This window comes from Aethalodelphis obliquidens, unplaced genomic scaffold (assembly GCF_003676395.1).
Source record: "Aethalodelphis obliquidens isolate GAN/ISIS:26980383/991018 unplaced genomic scaffold, ASM367639v1 scaffold4, whole genome shotgun sequence".
In the NCBI taxonomy this organism is placed as follows: Eukaryota; Metazoa; Chordata; class Mammalia; order Artiodactyla; family Delphinidae; genus Aethalodelphis; species Aethalodelphis obliquidens.
In genome coordinates, this window is record NW_020837948.1 from 4,911,423 (window position 1) to 4,929,326 (window position 17,904).

Sequence of the window (17,904 nt, forward strand, 5' to 3'; positions counted from 1 at the left end):
AGCACAGGCTTAGTAGTTGTGGCGCACAGGCTTAGTTGCTCCGCGGCATGTGGGATCTTCCTGGACCAGGGCTCGAACCCATGTCCCCTGCATCGGCAGGCGGATTCTTTTTTCTATTATTATAAATTTATTTATTTTATTTTTGGCTGTGTTGGGTCTTTGTTGCTGTGCATGGGCTGTCTCTAGTTGCAGCGAGCGGGGTTTACTCTTAGTTGTGGTGCACAGGCTTCTTATTCAGTGACTTCTCTTGTTGCAGAGCACTAGCTCTAGGCAAGCAGGCTTCAGTAGTTGTGGCACACGGGCTCAGTAGTTGTGGCTTGCAGGCTCTAGAGCGCAGGCTCAGTAGTTGTGGCACACGGGCTTAGTTGCTCCACAGCATGTGGGATCTTCCCGGACCAGGGCTTGAACCCGTGTCCCCTGCACTGGCAGGCAGATTCTTAACCACTGCGCCACCAGGAAAGTTCCTAAGCACTTTATAGATGACGTGTCATTTGATTGTCAAAGTAACCCTTTGTGGTAAATAAATTATCTGTTTTGCAAATGAGAAAACTGAGGTGGTGGCCGGGGGGAGGGGGGCAATAAAAGGCTTGTCTAATGTAACGCAGCCAATAAGGAACAAGGACCCAAATGGTAGTCAATTTGCAAAGTCCATGCCTTTCCCACCATAGCACCTCAGGTCACCTGTGTTTCCCTCAAGCCAGTTAGCCCCCAAATACCAGATGTTACTAGGTATAACTCCAGACCAAAAAATGTAAACATATACCTGTTTTATCACCTATTCTAGGTTTCTCCACACAGAGCCAGATAAACATTGTTTGATCTCAACATTTTTACATGAATTATGCATTTAATGGATCTTTTACCTCCCAATGCCTCTCACCATGACCTATGTAGATCACCTTAGATTAACCAAAGGATGCAATTCATCCATCACCCATTTCTTGACGAGCTATACCAACCACAGTGCTGGCAATACAGAAATCAAGGTGAAATCCAGTTTCCACCCTCTCGCTCTCCTGGGGGTGGGAGCGGGAGTAACTCTGCTTCTCCTGTAGTAATGAAGAACCAGCTGAACAATCAGTTCAGGAGGAAGAAACTCTCAGGAGACATTTCTCCTGGTTTACCTGAGACTATTCCTGTGTTAGCCCTGAAAGTTCCACATCCCAGGAAGCCCCTAAGTCTTGGACAAGCCAGGATGGTTTGGTCATCCTTCTTGGAAGAAATCTCCTTTCCTTCCGAAATCTGAATTATTTGTAAAGGGTGGGAAAGAGAAACCTGAGTTATCTGTTTCAACCAGAAGTATACTTCCTCTGGGACTCAGTTTGAGGCCCTGGCCCCTCCCGACATTTTCCTTTGAGCAAAGACATTTGTCAGACCCTGAGGCCAAGCCATGACGCTGGGGTCTGGGGCGTGGGGATAAGCTCACTCCATTGGAACAGGTGATGTCTTCATTCCTTCCCTTTCCCGCCCCCTTCAGCAATCACTGGGTTTTAACTAATTGATAACAAAGGGCAGCTTCCAAAGCTGCATCCCAGCTTCCCTGCCAAAGATGCTCAGGAGGAAATGCTGTGATAACACCTTGGACCAAAGTCCCAAAGCAGCAGGGTGCCCTTGTCTAAGCCTGGCTCTTCCAGTCCTCGCTTCATCATCATGAACAAATGCAGGTTCACGTCACTCTCTAGTTTATAAACCTTCTTGCATTCAATGGCTTGTTGGGTCCTCGGGTAAATAGCATGCATCTGTTTATCTCCATTTAACAGACAGAAACAGACTAACGGGCATGGGTCAAAAAAGTGGCAGAGCCAAACCTGACATTGGGTCTGACACCAAGCCTCCCACAGCCTCGTAATGCCAGTTCCCTCTCTGAAGGGCTCCAAGAATAGCAGGGAAGATATCAAGAAGGAACCACCGGACTTCCCTGGTGGCACAGTGGTTAAGAATCCACCTGCCAATGCAGGGGACATGGGTTCGATCCCTGGTCCAGGAAGATCCCACATGCTGTGGAGCAAATAAGCCCATGCGCCACAACTACTGAGCCTGCACTCTAGAGCCCGCGAGCCACAACTACTGAGTCCACGTGCCACAACTACCGAAGCCCGCATGCCTAGAGCCCATGCTCCACAACAAGAGAAGCCACCACAATGAGAAGCCCATGCACTACAACGAAGAGCAGCCCTCGCTTGACAGAACTGGAGAAAGCCCGCGTGCAACAATGAAGACCCAACGCAGGCAAAAAATAATTAATTAATTTAAAGAAAAAGAAGGAACCGCCATTTTTCACCCTCCCACTTCCCCCACTCCCTCAAAAACTTTCATAATCCTGGAAAACATTCAGCAGGTGGTCGATTCAGGAAGAAATTCAGGACTGCCAGATTTTCCTCACCACAAAAACCTGACACTTCTCCTCCCCCCACCCACCTTACGAACGGGGTGGGATATCAGGACGAGAGAGCCCAGAGCTAGGCAAGGGCCATGAAGCGGGGAGGGGGACGAGGTGCAGGAGACCACAAGGATCGCTGCCCTGCACAATCGGTTGGAGGATTCCCTACCACTCTCGAAGTGAGAGAGCCAGTTCAAGACACTTGCAGGCGGTCCCCAGAGATCTGCCCCAAAGTCCCCAGGCTGGGCATGCCAGATGGGCCTCCGTCTAACTGAGCTTTGGCTCTAGAGAAAAACCACTCGGCTCATCTTTCGCTTCCCTGGCTGTGAACTCGGGGTGGGGAGGGAATGGGGTGGAGGCTGATCTGATAAATCCCATTCTAGAAGGTGACTCGGGTGGTGGGGAGCATACATACGTGAGTACACACGTGTGTGTGTTTGTATGTGTGCGAGCACATACAAATAAGGACTCTGCAGAAAGGGTTTTAAACAGGGCTTGCATTCATTTGCCAGGATCATCTTCTTACTGGGCCCCTGCTGAAAGGGCTAGACCCTGTACTACAGGTTGCTGAGGAAGCAAAGATGGGTGGGTAGGCGCTGGTCTCCAGGAGAACTGAATCATGCAAGCACTGTCCTTATCCCAGTGTCCACTGAGCCAGGCATAAGAGTAAGTGCTAGGAGCGCATAGAGGTCATTATATCTTGAATGGGAGAGAAGGGGAGAGAGGGGCAGTGGAGCTCTTTTGCAATGAGTCCCATCCCTTCCAGGAGAAGAAAGCAGGTACAAAAGTAAAGCAGGTACTTGTTTTCTGCTACCATGTAGAATTGTGGTCTCCCCACGCCTTCTGCATTGGCAGTAACTGGAGCAGACCGCTGGGAAGGCTCTCCTTCCAGACCACACAGGGAGGGTCCCTGGGTCATGCCCAGTGGAATCCTGCAACCCGTGATCCTACCCTTGGCTTCAGGGTCCCTGCACCAGTGTCCTCTCTCATGTCCCTGCCTCAGATCTCGCCCATTCTAGTCTGTCCTCCAGAAGGCCACTGGTGGGTCTTTTTTTTTTGCGGTACGCGGGCCTCTCACTGTTATGGCCTCTCGCGTTGCGGAGCACAGGCTCCGGACGCGCAGGCTCAGCAGCCATGGCTCACGGGCCCAGTTGCTCCGCGGCATGTGGGATCCTCCCGGACCGGGGCACGAACCCGTGTCCCCTGCATCGGCAGGCGGACTCTCAACCACTGCACCACCAGGGAAGCCCCACTGGTGGGTTTTTAAACAAAGGTCTGACAACTTCATTCTTTAGGTTTTTCTAGGACTATGAAATAAAGTCCTAAAGGATAAAATTCCAGACTGTTCATCTTTTCTGCCTCCCCAGCCTCATCTCTCTTTGTCACCTCCACATGGCCCCCCATGTCACCCTTTCTGTCGTGTCAGGCTTTTGCCCAGGCTGTTTCCTCTGCTGGGACATTCTCTTCCCCTGCCTCCCATCCTTCACACTCCCAACACCTACTCAGCCCCAAAGCTCAGGTTGTATCACCTCCTCTCAAAGGCCGTCTCTGAGCCCCTTTTCCCCTGGGGCTCTAGGACTTGTCTCTACACTGACCACGCTGTCCCGGAATTATCCGCCTTCCTGTCTGTCTCTCCCTCTAGACTGGGAGTCCCCCGAGGCCAGGGACTGCACTTCACCATCTCTGCAAGCCCACGGCCAGCACCTGGTAGGAGCTGACTGAAGATACTCTTGAGTTAGTGGACGGCCCTCACCACTTCCTCACCTTGCCCAGAAGACTCCTGGGTGGGGTCTACATGGCTGGCAGGCATCCACTTGGGCAGTGATCTCGATGTGGGCGTTCACAGCATGCTTCCAGTTGGACACACACCTGATGCCTCTTCTAGGCAGTCCTAAAGACGCCAGAGAGGATGCCTCTACCTCTCTCACATACTGTTTCAGGATTCAAGCACCTCCTACGTTCAAATGATATTAACGTATTTTTTGAGGGTGTACTGTAGGAGATATACTTGACCTTCATTTAATCCTTAAAAACACCCAGAAGCATTCCATTTTTCAGATGAGGAAACTGAGGCATAGATTAAGAAGCTTCTTTTTATTTTGTTTCCTGTGGAATGGAAAAATAGAATCATGTTCCTATAACTCTTTCTCACCAGCTACCTTCAAATACAGGTGGTTCTTAATTAAAAAAAAAAAAAAGTTTGCCAACATAGCCAACACTCGGAATATCTAGTGACAGTGAGAGGCAGTGGATTTTTGTTTCACAAAAAGTCAGAGACACTGACTACTATCTCTCTCCGTGCCCCACCCCCACGGGCCCCAGGCAAATCACTCCATTAAAATTAATACAATTTAGTATCTATTGAGTGCTGTGTATGTGTCAGGTACTATTCTGGGCACTTGGTAAATAAAAAAGACAGAGAGCTGCTCTCAAAGGAAAGGAATGAACAATGCACATACTAAATAACAAGGCATATACTATATTAGAAGTTGGTAGCCAGCCTCCAAGATGGCCCCCAATCATCCTCACCTCCTGTCACTCATGCATGCTCTTGTGTAGTGTCCCCGACACGGCACAGGGCTGCCCAACAGGACATTGCAGAAAGGATGGTGTACGACTTCTAAACGAAGTCAGAAAAGACAGTGCCGTTTTTCCTGGCTCTCTCTTGGAACTCTCACTTCGGGGGAAGCCAGCTGCCATGTCTTGAGGACACTCAAGCAGCCCAACGAAGAGGTGCCCAAGGTAAGGAACTGAGGTTCTTGCCACGCCAGCACCAACCTGCCAACTACATGAGCAAACCATCTTGAAAGCAGATCCTCCAGCTCCAGTCAACCCTTCGAACGACTGCAGCCTGTTGACACCTTGACTGCAAACTCGTCTTAGCTCGGATGCTTTAACAAAATACCACTGCTGGTTCCCAACCTCAAGAGTCTCCCAATTGAAATTCCAAACTGGCCCCCATACATGTGGGGCAAGGAGGAACTGAAGAGGCAGACCACTCCAGATTGATAGGTGGCGGTTTTTTTGTGGTTTGTTTTTAATTAATTAATTTATTTATTTATTTATGGCTGTGTGGAGTCTTCTCATTGCGGTGGACTCTCTTGTTGTGGAGCACGGGCTCGAGGCACACAGGCTTCAGTAGCTGTGGCTCGAAGGCTTTAGAGTGCAGGCTCAGTAGTTGTGGCGCACGGGCTTAGTTGCTCCACGGCATGTGGGATTTTCCCAGACCAGGGCTCGAACCCGTGTCCCCTGCATCGGCAGGCAGACTCTCAACCACTGCGCCACCAGGGAAGCCCAATCAGGCGGATTCTTAACCACTGCGCCACCAGGGAAGCCCAGATGGCAGTTTTAATAAGCAAGGAAACTCACACACAAGGCTAGACTTGGGTGGTGGCAAGATGATTAGATCTCCCCACCTGCTCACCAGAATCTTAAAGTTTATGCAGCGGCTTTAACTGGGCTCAGTCACTCATATCGTCCAGATGGTCTCAACAACACATTGTTCTCTCAAGGCTGCGCCCTTGAGGTGGCTCCTAGTACAAGAACAGTGGTTCTTGTATACATTCCAAGGATGCGGAAGAGGGGAAGGGGCCTCTGATGGCCCAGATCCAGCTCGTGGGTCAACCGACATTCATGTCCTCTCAAAGACTCTCCCAACAACCACAGATTGAGTGGCTTATAAACAACAGATATTTATCTCTCACTGGTCTGGAGGCTGGAAGTCCTAGATGGGGGTACCAGCACAGTCTGGTTCTAGAGAGCGCCCTCTACCACAGTTGCAACTTCTTACCACGTCCTCACGTGGTGGAAGAGTCGAGAGAGCTCTCTGGGGTCTCTTTGATAGGACTCCCATTCACAAGGGCTCCACCCTTGTGGCCAAATCACCTCCTAAAGGCCACTCAGATAAGGACTCTCAGCCCTTACCCAGTTTCTGGGAGTCTAGGACAACTCCAAAGTTCCAATTTACAACAACTTGATTTGCACAAAGTTTTCCAGAAAATGTCTTATACAGACCCCAAAAGCTACAACGTTCCTAAGACATGATGTCAGAGCCCCAGGCAGTAAAACTCTGCCTAGGGGTCTCTCCTCTATCTGATGACTTGCTCCTGTGGCTGCTCCATGACCTTGCTCTTTGTTTCTCAGCACCTACTGTGTGTCAGGCTTAGGCTGAGCTCTGAGGACACTGAAAGAAAAGACCAGGCCCAGCGCCAATCACGAACCCAATAAATGTTTGTTGAAGGAATGTGAGCTGGCCTGGAATGGGTTCAAAAGTGGCTTAGAAACTTAGAAAAGCCAAACATTCGCCTCTCTCCGCTAACCATGCTGGGCTACCAAGTTTCCTTCTATGCAGCTGTTACAAGTTTGGAGCAGGGAAGACTGGAGGCGAGCTCCGCCCAGGGCCCCATGTGTGCCTCAAGTCCAAAGCCCATGAACTTGTCACTCTTCAACTAACCCTACCACCCCTGCTCGCTCCAACCCAAAGTCCACATGGGGAGACGGGGGCCGACATGCTCAACCCTGTTGCCCTTGCACTTCTCCCCACTCAAGCCCTGGCCAGAGAGCAGGTTCCTACCTTTCTCATCAAACTTGGCCATATCCTTCCAGGGTGGGATGCCAAAGAGCCTTGCCAAGGTGGAAGAGGTATCTTCTTCAACTATGGAAGAAATGAAGATCTAAATCTTCCGAGTTTTCCTCTTGATATGCTAAAAATAATAAAAAATAAATAAATGTACTACCCTCCTCCACTTTCCTCTCCCTACACTCCCTCTTCTAAAACCTGGCTTTTAATCTTACTACGTTGTCCCTAAATCTTACATTGAATGTCAGAAGCTGGTTAGCTTATTAGCTTTGCATTTCTGCTATAATGTTCCTGATACCTCCCCCTCCCACCATACAGTTATTCCAATACTATTGACTATATTCCCTATGCTGTATGTTACATCCCCATGACTTATTTATTTTATAACTGGAAGTTTGTACCTCTTGATTCACTTCACGTATGTTGCCCACACTCGACCCCCTCCCCTCAGGCAACCACCAGTTTATTCTCTGTATCTATGAGTTTGTTTCTGTTTTGTTTAGTTTGTTCATATGTCTTGTTTTTTGCATTTCACATTTAAGTGAAATCATGTGGTGTTTGTCTTTCTCTGTCTGACTTATTTCACTAGACCTTCTAGGTCTTCCCATGTTATTGCAAATGGCAAGATTTCATTATTTTTGTGGCTAAGTAGTATTCCATTGTACGTATATACCACATCTTCTTTGTCCATTCATCTGTCAGTGGACACTTGGGTTGCTTCCATGTCTTGGCTACTGTAAATGATGCTGCAGTGAACATTGGGGTACATGTATCTTTTTGAATTAGTGTTTCGTTTTCTTCAGGTAAATACACAGAAGTGAAATTGCTGAATCATATGATAGTTCTATTTTTGATTTTTTGAGGACTCTCCATACTGTTTTCCAGGGTGACTGCACCAATTTACATTCCCACCAATAGTGCGCAAGGGTTCCCTTTTCTCCACATCCTCACCAATGCCTAAAATTTGTTGTCTTTTTGATGATGGCCATTCTGGCAGGTGTGGGGTGATATCTCATTGTAGTTTTGACTTGCATTTCCCTGATGATTAGTGATGCTGAGCATATTTTCATGCTCCTGTTGTCCATCTCTATATCTTCCTTAGGAAAATATCTATTCAAGTCCTCTGCCCATTTTTTATTTTTATTTTTTTATTGTGGTATGGTTGGTTTGCAATGTTGTGTTGGTTTCTGGTGTACAGCAAAGTGACTCAGATAGATAGATAGATAGATGATAGATAAAGATATTCTTTTTCATATTCTTTTCCATTATAGTTTATTACATCTGTCCATTTGTTATCAGATTTTTTTTGCCATTGACTTGTATGAATTCTTTATATATTGTGGATATTAAGCCCTTATTGGATATATCATTTGCAAATATCTTCTCCCATTCAGTAGGTTGCCTTTTCGTTTTGTTGGTGGCTTCCTTCACTGTGCAAAAGTTTTTAGTTTGACGTAGTCCCATTTGTTTATTTTCCTTTTGTTTTCCTTGCCTGAGGAGACAGGTCCAAAAAAAATATTGCTAAGACCAGTGTCAGAGAGCATACTGCTTACGTTTTCTTCCAGGAATTTTATGGTTTCAGGTATTAAGTTTCATAATTTTTTGAGCCTCAGTTTCATTATCTGGAGAAAAAGAAATTACAATGGTTCTAAATCACAGAGTAGTTGAAATGATTAAAATTTTCTGTATATACAAAGACTTGTAAGCAAATAGTCATAGCAGCATTATTCATAATAATCCAGAACTGGAAACAATCCAAATGACCTTCAGTTGGGGGAAAGGACAAACAAAATGTTTCATATCCTCACAGTAGAATATTATTTGGCAATAAAGATGAATAAACTACTGATACATGGTACAACGTTGATGTATCATAGAAACATGCTAAGTGAAAGAAGCCAGATTCAACAGACCACATATTATATGAATCCATTGATATGCAATGTCCAGAAAAAGGGAAAGCCATAGAGACAGAGAGTAAGGCAGTCTAGGGCTGCAAGCGGGAGTGAGATTGACTAAAAATGGGCGTAAGAAAACATCTTGGGATAATGGAAATGTTCTAAAACTGGTTTGCGATGATGACTGGACAACTTTATAAATTTACTGAAATCACTGAATTGTACATTTGTGATGAGTAAACATTATGCTATGTAATTATACCTGAATAAAGTTATTTTTAAAGTGAAAAAAAAAAAGAGGCTTAGAGAACTTTCACCTCAATCTTCAACTATCCCTTGACCATATGAAAAAGGAAGAAAATCCCACTGCCAGGACCCCTCCCGAGCTCTGCAGGGAGATCTCCCTGGCATCTCAAGTCAGCCAAGGAAAATGGCCACTGCCTCCCTGGACCTCCATCCTCAAGTCTGAGGCAGGCCCCCTGGGTGTCAGTGTGGGACAGAGGGGCTACTTCAGCCCTGCCTCCCCAAGGGGTGAGGACAGGATGGCCCAGCCCACTGGCCACGTCAAGCACAGGGGGCTGGGGGTGAATGACTTGAGCCTGGGAGGCTACGCACAAAGGGAGTCTTCATGATTCACAGCAACAGCGTAAATATTTAGAAAGAGAAGCTCTTTCCTTAGAGGGCCAGCGTTTGTCTTCCTATTCTGACTGAAAGGATTTGGTCAGATAGGAGTCTGTTACAATGGGAAGGGGAACAGGGAGCCGCAGAAGCCAGACCAACACTGCGGCCTAAATAATGGAGGTGACCCAGTGGCGTGGGGAGAGCTGCTGATCCAACAACAGGGTGAGGAGCCTCTGCCAGGATTCTCCAGGACACCCCCGGGGGCTTTGTACATGCCCTGCCTTCAGCTGTCCCATAGGGCTGAGAACGGTGCCCAGGACAATCTCCATGCATCTTTCTCTAGAAGCAAATATTCTCAAGGCTCCAGAGGACAGAGAGGGTCTGCGCCCACTCCTTAGGCATATCCCAAGCCCCTCTTCCAGCACACATAAAGTCTGTTTCCCGAAAGAGGCTCCAGGGTGCTCCCCTGGCAGCTGGCCAACAATTCTGGGTGGTTAAATTCCTCCCATTCCTAACTCTCCACCTCAAGATGTTCATGACCTGGTTCTCAGAGGGAAAACCTTTTAAGCCCCCTCATGATTAGAGGCCCTTAGGGTCTCTTCAGGGATGTAAAGATTTGTTTCAGAAATAAAGGATTAAGTTCCACCTGTCCGAGTTGATTGGGAAGACCAGGCTCTCCCCGTGCCTGCCTTGGCCTCTGCCTTGGTGGATACCAAGTCGAATGGTGACTGCTAGCAGTCCCCGCTCCAACTCACAAAAGGGAAACAATCATATCTTGAAGCCTGGATCAGCCAAACCTAGTCATGTCTTGAAACAGACATTCTTTTATCATAGCCTGACCCTGACTTACTGGCAAGAAATAGGGTGCTGGTGAGGCCCGCCCTGCCCCACAGATCTCCCAGCAGAGCTCCTGGTTACGGAGAATGGGGTCCAAGTCTTGGGTGGCTCATGGAAGACAGAGGTAAGCACTCAGCAGAAACACCCTCGGCAGTTTTGGGCTGTCTCATGCATCGCTGTGTGATCCCTGCTTTTCTGCTACTGGTGGCTCTCCACGCAAGCTGTGGTTTCTGATCTGATTAAGGTCCAGACATCCATACTCTGCTTCTATGGGGTAGCATAAAAAGTGAGGAAACCAACATGACAGCAGGTGTAGACCACTCTCACCCCACCTGCCATCAGACAGTCCTTCCAGTTCAGGGGCTAGGACACTTCTATCGCTACTTCCTGGCACTCTGGAATAACCCATTGGCCCTCCAGCTCAGAGAGTCACTGCCCAGTCTGCCAAAGGACATTTGTCTCATGTTGGGCCACCCTATATCCATTAGCCCATCTAAACAACACTTCAGTTTATTTTAGGGTTATTGTCACTAACCAGCTTAGTGTGGGTGAAATGACAAATCCAGATGTATCTGGACGATACAGGGTCATCTACAGAGCCAGGCCAACATGTGCATAAGACCAGCCAGTGATCCCTCTGTAGACTCTGAGTCCTTAGCCAGTGGCGTAGATAGAGCATGCACTGCCCAGACCGTCCCTGAGTGTCCTATCTCTTGTCCGCTCCAGATCCCAGACCACTGCTGCAAGGGGTGGGTATTGGCTATAACAGATGTGCTCTCCGTCCCCAACATTAGTAGCACAAGGTGCACCCAGTAATCCCCCTCTGAAGAGGGCTGGACAGTGAAAATGGGGAGATGAGTGGCGGATGAAGTGAGGGAATTGGGATGAAAGCTTTAGAGAGACAAATCACATCGGCTGGGCAGCCACTGGGGCAAGGGAATTGAAGTCACCAGCATGTGCTGGCATTCATGTAAATCAGCCAGGCCACATGGGCACCAAGTGGTGGCTTGATGTGAAAAGGACCAAAACCCACATGGCTTCTCTCATGGTCCTAGAAGCCTTTTAAACAACAGTCACAGCACCTGAGGTCAGCCAGCCTCTCCAAGGGTCAGTACTGAGGCCCATCAACAGGTTTCCTAAACACCTACTCCATGCTGCTCCCTGGTTTAGGTGCCTCACCACTGACCCCACCCCTGCCCCCAGGAACCGAGTTTCATCAGTCCCGTAATCATACCATGAACGTACACAGAGATGCAAACTGCAATGACAGCAAAGAGCAAGGGAGGTGACCTGGTTTGCGTAGTGTGTGTGGCCAGGAAACTTAGGAAAACATTTCAATCTTAGTTTCCCTGACTTCTGCAGCCTCCTGGAGTGGCTCCACTTGGAAGTACTTGTGGCCTCACAGCCCCTCTAGCCAAAGCTCCCTCCATCCTCGGCCCCAGGCATTCTTGGGAGCAGGGGGCACTTCTGAGGGCCTTCCCTGGGTTCCCAAGGCTGACTTCCTGACAGGTTAGGAAATGGACTTATTAGGATTTCATCCAGTTTTTCACCGCCCCCTCTCCCCACCCCCTGCTCCCATCTGTGTCACTAAATCGACACTGCCCTCTCTCTGGCCTAGTTAAGTGGTCCCTAATGAGGGGGAGTTCTGGCCTGCCTGCGCTCTGGCAGACCACGGAACCCTGAAGCACCTGGCCGCCTGCACTGCTCACCTGCAGCCCTCTCAGATCAGGGTGAGCGGTGGGCACAGGGCGGCCCCACCCAGACCCAACAGGGGCGGGAGGCCCAGCTCTGGATCTGTCAGTCACACCGGGTCCGCAGCTGCGCTCTCCGCGGCCCCAGCGCGCTGCTCCTCGGAGGGAGATAAACATCGAGAAATCCAATCCAGCGCGGCTTCAGAGATAAACAGATGTGCCGGCGGCCATCGGTCAGGAGATAACGCCCCCGCCCCGCCCCACGCGCCCGCCCGGCCCTGCACCTGCCCAAGGCGACCCGGATGCGCCTCTGGGGAGGCACGGCTGCGTCCCCCCAGCCCGGAGGAAAGGTCTCCAGTACCACGGCTGGGGGTGGAGTTAGAGAAGAAAGAAGTTGGGTTTGTAATTCATAACAGAGGCTAGCATTTGGTGTCAACTGCCAGGGTTCGAATTCTGGCTCCGCCACTGTTTGACGAGAGATAGCAACTCTGAGCCTGGAAGTTCTCATCTGTAAGCTGGGATAATCGCCGGTACCACCTCATTGGGTTGGTACCTTTGACATTAAAGGAGGTCACACAAAGTAAGCCTCAGTAATTAGCGGTGGCCAACATTACCCAGCCTATGATCCGGGTAAGCAGTCGCTGCGAGCCCTCTTTTTGGGCATTAAAGGGGCCCCAAGGTGTTTGAGGTGGTGGAAAGGACTGTGGCCACACTCAAGACTCCTGCTCCAAGAGATGAGCCGTTGCATTACATCTGGAGCTGGGATCTACTACGTCCTTGCATGCCATGACCTATGTTAGGCACATAGGTCTGAAAATGACAGCTCAGGTGTGATACAGCAAATGATGACAAGTGAAAGTGACATCATGGTGGGAGAAGGGAGTCGGGAAACAGAGATGGCTGGAGTGGGGTTCCGTCAAAGGAGGGCTTCTCCTTCCCAGGCACCCAAGGCTCCAAAGTCTCTCACACCTGGGCACCAGGGAGATTTCCCTGCCTAGACAACTCATTCACTCTGCAGACACCTGGGGAACCTGTCTCAAGGGCCATATCCTGTGAGGAGTGAACTATGGCTCCTGACCTCATGGTAAAGCTTAGGGACTCATCCGGATCAGAGATGACTGCAGACTATACATCTCCTGGCTTGCCCCTGACGCCCAGAGTTTCCCTATCCTTCAGTGAGGCAATCATTACCTCAGCAACTGGATTACAGGGACTTCCCTTGAGGTATGAAGGGCTGATGGATCTCTGGGGCTATATCTAATGTATAGTTTGATTTCTGTCCCTGAGGCTACCAGGCCGGAAGTTAGGTGAGGGTAGGCACCCCTTCTCCCACCTCCCCCCCCAGAAACGCCGGCCTCAGCAAATGTGTAGTATGGAAGTAGTACACACAGCGCGAAGAAGAGGGTGAAAAAGGAAGGGGCCATTCCGGGCTCAGCCAGCACGTTTGTCCGCCCTGCACTCAGCTGCCTAGCGCGCCCAGAGCACAGTTCGCGGGCTTTGCATGGGACGGAAGGGCCAGCCCCAGACTGGAGGCGTTGGCTGCTTAGCCACATGCTGGGGACCAGCGGCAGAGCCCGCACCTAGGCTGGCGTCGTTTGGTGGCCCTCCTTACTCCGCCCGCCTGCGGTCTGGAGATCCCGACAAGGTCTTCCGCAGGGTCAGGAAGCGCCGGAGCCTCTAGAGTCGCGAGGCCCACGCGGTCGCTCAGGACGCAGGGGTTCCGGGCGAGCCAAGGACTGCGCCGGCATGCCCGCGCGCTTCTGCTACCCAGGTGAGAAGGAAATGCCAGGCCGTACGCTTGGCGGCTGGCCCTGGGTCTCCGAAGGAAGCTGAACGCCAGAGCCTCCGTACGCACAGGGGCCGGCAGGGTGCACGCAGTTCTCACCTCCTCGCGGAGCGCACAAAGGGCGCGGCGACGCCACCGTGCGTACTAGTTAAAAGCTTTTGAGTCCCCTCGGAGCAGTGTGATGCCACTTTGTTCCCAAACGGCCCGAGCGCGCCCTTTCATGCTATTGTGCGCGCCGCGATTTAGCCCGGCCTTTGTGGGCCTGAAAGGACCGGCGGCCTTTCGGGAGCCGCATCCCCACGGCACCGGCTTCGGCAGCATCGCGATCAGAACCGCGCCCGAGGTGCGGCGTCCCCAGAGCCACTGCACCCTCCAGCCCGTCTTCCGTGCGCGGCAGCTGGGGTTGATGGCACAAGTCGCTGAACCAGAGCAGCCCTCAGCCTCCCGCTTCCGAAGGCTCTCGCCTCCTCCGCCCCCCTTCCAGCCAAAGCGAAAAAATGCGTGCAGACCTTTTACCTCTACTTGGAAGCAATTGGACTGGGTTTAAAGGGCTATTGAGGGCTGAAGAAGCAGCCTCTTTTTGAATAGCTTTGTGCGATGTTTGCAGAGACATTTGCATCTGTTTGCGCTTGGGGAAAAGGCCCTGAAGGCTCCGGAGCGAGAACGCCTGAGGATTGTTTTGTGTCGGCCTCCCCCGCCCCGCTCAGCTCCGCGCAGGCTGCTGTCCTGTCCTGCGCCGAGCAGAGGCACGCAAAACCCGCCCGGTTCAAAGATTGGGCGCCCTCGCTCTCGGCCCACTTTTAAACAATTGCTGTTAACAATGCAATTTTAAGCAGAAAATCGTCTAACTAGATTAAATCCACATAACATTAAAAACCAGAGGGGAAAAAGTCCGCATGGGCATAGGAGTGCGGACGCCTAACAGGATAGAAAGTGTGAAATGCATGCAGAGGTGGAGCGACCGGCAGGTGCCCCTGCCTTCCTCTGACTGGACAGGGGCTGTACAGCTCGCCCAGCTCCAATCCCGACGCCCCTTGAGAGGAAGGGGCTCCCGGGGGCGCAGGCGCGCGAGACTAGTCTCCCACCTATAAGGACCCGGGGAAGGGTAGTGTGTGCCCGAAATCAGGCCCTTGGCTCCCCAGCATCCCCGCCTTTTCCCAATCCGCCCGCGCTCCCCGCCTCCCGCTGCAGGTCCTTCGATCTAACACCGGCTGCGCCCTCCCCTCCACCCCCCCCACCAAGGGTGAGGGGCGCGGGCAAGGCTGGAGAAACCGGAACGCCCTCTCCACTCGCGAGACTGAGCAGACAGGCTCTTCAATGGAATCGAATGAAAGTCCGACCTTAGAAAGCCCCATTGCTATGGCAGCAGAGTTCCCTGAAAGCGACAAAGACCAGAGCCCCTCCCTCCCTTCTCGGCCCTGCCCTCCGCTCCCCTCCCCCCGCGCTGCCTAGAGCCACGCTCGCAGCGCGCTCGGATGGGTTAATCACTGTAAAAACAAAGAGATGAAAGGCTCTCCAATTGGAGAGCTCTCGGCGGCCTCTTCCCCAGCCTGCGGGAGAGGAGGGGGCCGCTCTGGCCGAGCTTCCCTGGCGAGGCTGCCCCCAGCCGGGTGGGAGCCACATCCCACCATCCCCAGGCGACGCCGCCCACACAATCTGGCGCCTCCCGAAGGGTCTGCGGAGGCTGGCGGAGGGGGACAGGCCGTCCCCCGCCACCCTCCGACCTGCAGCCACAACCCCACAAAACAGACGCACAAAGCCTTGGGCTTTTTCACGGGCTCTAAGGATATGTTTGAAACTTGGGGGCCAAAAATCCCTAACTCTAAAATACAGAACAACAGCAAACCCCCAGCAGACTGATATTAATAAACATTTAATTAATTGTCGGTGATACGACAACATTGTTAGTCAAGCGTAAATCAACTACAACTCGTGTAGCTCTATAAAAGTTAAATTTAATATAGGATCTGGAGGCATTTTTTATCTTTGATAGGACGTGGGGTGGGGCTCAGGGAGAATTTTTACAGGCTTAAATTAAAGGTTTCCTTCTAAACTCCCGCAGGGGAGCCAGGATGGACCCCAAAGCTGATAGGTCCCTATTTATTCTGTGACTGGGGTACCTGGCCTTGCCTTGCACCTCACCTCACCCCCACCCCCATCCTCTCAGGCAGACTGACCCGGACCCCTTCAGTGCAGCTGGAGACCCTGGAAGCAGGGCAGGGACTTGTCTGGTCACTTTGCCTATCAAAGACCAGGCAGGGATGAGCCTGTGGTCTCTGGCTGGTGGTCCTTCCTTCCACCCAGTTCTGAGTTTCGGCCCTTGGAGAGGATGGGGCAGTTTGGAGAAGGAGGGGCATAGAGAGACTAGTCTGCAGAGGCCTCAGGGTCCAGGGCTTCAGGAAGAGGAGGACTTCCCAGAGACTGGCTCTGAAGTATGAGGAGAAATACCCTGGGCTCTTAGAGGAGAGGGGAGACTAGTGCTGGTCTCGGAGCACTGCTTCAAGGGACAGCTTGCAGTAACTCACTAGAGCTAATTGAAGGCTTTTTTTGTTTAAAGACTGTAGATCCAGGACCAGCCCAGCAACCAGCATCATCTAAGTCAAGTGTCATCCAGTCTCCTTGCTTTGTTATCAAATCCCCCAAGGCAAAAAAACACCACCCACTACTCCCCACACTTATCACCCAACCCGATTCACTTCTTAAAGCTCCTGATTTAGGGTCAAGAATAACAGTAAGAAAAATCTCTTCCCTTTTCTGGGTCTCAATATCCTCATAATAACAGTAACAGATTCCTGAAAAGTTTTGTGGACAGTGAATGGGGAGAGAAGTGGGCAAGAAAGGGCCACCTCTGTGCTGGGCGAGGCCCACTGGATGTCCCTGGAGGTGTCCCGGAGGATGCTTGGGGGTGGGCAGTGGCACTACCTGCATTTCACAGTTGGGACAGTGTGAGGTCACCCAGGATGAAACAGCTCTGCCACCCCCGGCCCTAGCACACAACCATTTGCCCTTTCTGGCAAGGCCTCCAGTGAGAGAGATGCCAGGGAGGGAAGTTTCGTTCTTGGTGAGATTTGCTCCCAGCCTGACCCCTATCTCTTCAATGAAGTAGAGCTTTCTACTCTCTTCCCATTTCTCTCTCTGGGGACTGCCATCTGTCCCTGGTTGCCACATCCCTCACTGCTGGGGAGGGGGGTTGACGAGCCCCACTGGGAGAGGGCACAGCATGGGCCCACCTCCACCCACTCTGTCTCAAAAGACTTCATCAGGGATGCTGCTCAATCCAGCCACTGGATCCACTTTCTCTGGTTCGTGTGCTGGGCCTTGCTGAGTCCTGGGACCCTCTTTGTGTCCTGGACGGAACACAGCCAGGAACCAAGCCATCAGAGTAACATCTCCTTCTGCCTTTAAAATCCGTTTTCACATCTCCTATTTCCTCTCCTGGGGATGCAGGCTTTCCTCATCTCCTCCCACCCTTCTCCAGAGAAGAATATAATGGGGATTAGGGTACAGTCTTCTGACTCTTGGGAAGCATCATGCCCAGGGCCCAAGGCCAGGGGAGCCTAGAACATGGCGCAGCCACACCCCTTCCCAGCCTCCTGCCCCAGCCCCTAGAATCTGGGAAGACTCAGGTCCCCTCCTCTGGGAGAAGGTCAAGTGGGCTTCCCTTTCTATACCCCTCCCCACAGGACCAAGGAGACAGTAGCATCCCTCTTCTCTGCCTGGTCCCAAATCACTTTCTGAAATGGCCTGAGATCGCAGAGGAGGCCTATTTTACAGTCACGGGAGCTTTCGATGAAAAGCTCAGGCTCTGAATCCAAGATCTGGCTCAAACCCAGCCCCACCTCTGACCTCAGTGGGCTCATTTGTAAAATGGAGATAGTAGCAGCGGCCCTCTGTGGTGCTGTCCATAGGAGTAAATGCCATAAAAAGTATTTGTCACCTGCATGGGTGTAGCCACTCCACAAGTGTCAGCAATTGTTAGCATTCACCATTGGGATTCTCATCCCCTCCTCCCACCCTGGGCTGGAAAGGGACTTTGCCAAGAACTTTGAACATCACCCCCAATGTGCCATCCTCTCTTCTCCTTGGTTTTTTTTTTTTTTTTTTTTTTTTTT

General features: G+C 51.1%; 1 long non-coding RNA gene across 4 annotated transcripts in view; it reads right to left on the bottom strand.

The window, feature by feature from the left end:
* LOC113615019 (uncharacterized) overlaps positions 1 to 17,904 on the bottom strand; it is a 93,957-nt gene that overhangs the window by 38,578 nt on the left and 37,475 nt on the right. The window contains exon 3 of one of the 4 annotated variants that reach the window (XR_003430831.1): positions 6,954 to 7,083. The exons of 1 other annotated variant lie outside the window; for it this stretch is intronic. This is a non-coding gene — a long non-coding RNA (uncharacterized LOC113615019). Of the gene's footprint in view, positions 1 to 5,668; positions 7,084 to 8,397; positions 8,582 to 17,904 lie in introns of those variants that run through there. 2 more of the 4 variants (XR_003430827.1, XR_003430823.1) reach the window with 2 other exon arrangements.